Below are 1,497 nucleotides of genomic sequence, written 5' to 3'. Positions count from 1 at the left end.
TCATCTGTCCCCCTTGACGTATGTCAACGCCTGTAAGTAGCTAAGGGTGTTCATTTCATTGTAATTTAATTCTAACGAGCTGCATGGTCACAGATGGTATCTGTTCTTTCGGACATGTCTGAAAGGACAGATACCATCTTAGTATACATAGACCTTCTTGTCCCAGCGTTGCGACAAGGCCAAACTTCTTCCCGATTCTACAAAATACTGTTACGAGCTTGGCTAAAGTAGTGGATTAACGCCCTCTGCAAAATGCAGCTTCAGTTAGTTTTATTTGCGTCAACAAGTAGTTGTTAACAAGGCCGTCTCGCAGATGGCTTTGCATGTTGCGTATCCTGTATCGACGATGCAGACACCTTCTAGATCTAACACCATCATTCGAGAAAATATAGGACTTCTCCAGAGGTACGGGGCTAGAACTGTTTAAGCAGCGCAACGCTTTGAAGAGAATTCTGGTAAGACGATTCTTTCTAACGTAATACGAACCACAAGTGCAAGTTTGTTATGTCTGAAGTGTTTACTGCCAGTATCTAGGCTGTGTGTAGTGACGCGTACTTAGATTACCAACGTTTTATTGTCGACTGTTTACCGTCTAATAAACTTATCATAGCTTACGAAAATGCCTGAGGATGGAAAGAGAAAGTGTCACTTTTTTTATGATAACACAAAAGAGTGGTCTTTTGTTAAGAAAGGACGTGCGGGTCAGGAAGAGTTGCACGAGATTTGTAACTGTTTCATATCAGTAACTCACAGAGGTAATGCAGATACGAGGAATCACATTTTTACGAAGAATCATACAAATAGATTCGCGATAGCATCGACATCAAAGCCTATTTCTACATTCATGATTAAAGAAGATACCCAGGAAGAATTACTCGTTGCTGCTGCTGCTTATAGCTTATAAAGTCGTCAAGCACCATCCACCCTTCCGTTCTCCTGACTGTACCGTAAAATTGAATGTTTCCTCACTCCAAAGTCACCGATTGTCCTAAATATCCTCGCACCACACTCCGTGTTCGAATGCATAAAACAACTGCAAAAAGTTTCATTTTACTGCATTGGCACAACGCATCGAACCACAAGGCTGAAAACATGTTTCCTTTAGTTGCTCAGTACATTACTGGAACTGACGGACTCCAACATAAGGTGACGCAGTTTCATTCGCTGAATAACGAAACATCGGAGACAGCTGCAAAATTTTGTCTAGACACTTTAAGACAAATGCAAAATCAATTAGATAACTCAATCGCTTTTTGTGGAGACAATAGCAGTAGGGCTTCACTGACACGGACAGCGGAATGCATTTCACCAAATTAACGAATAACTTAGAAAAATATGAAAGGAATTCAATGCCCTGCCCACGTTCCTCACAATACTGTATCCAGAGCTGCTGATAAAGCTGAGAGTTCTGCTTATACTGTGATGTCAATCATCAGACTCTTCTATCTCAATCAAAAACAAAATGGCTGTCGTTAATGGCCACAGTTGAAAGACTTG

The sequence above is a fragment of the Schistocerca cancellata genome, chromosome 3, assembly GCF_023864275.1.
Source record: "Schistocerca cancellata isolate TAMUIC-IGC-003103 chromosome 3, iqSchCanc2.1, whole genome shotgun sequence".
Classification (NCBI taxonomy): Eukaryota; Metazoa; Arthropoda; class Insecta; order Orthoptera; family Acrididae; genus Schistocerca; species Schistocerca cancellata.
This window is presented reverse-complemented; position numbering follows the sequence as displayed.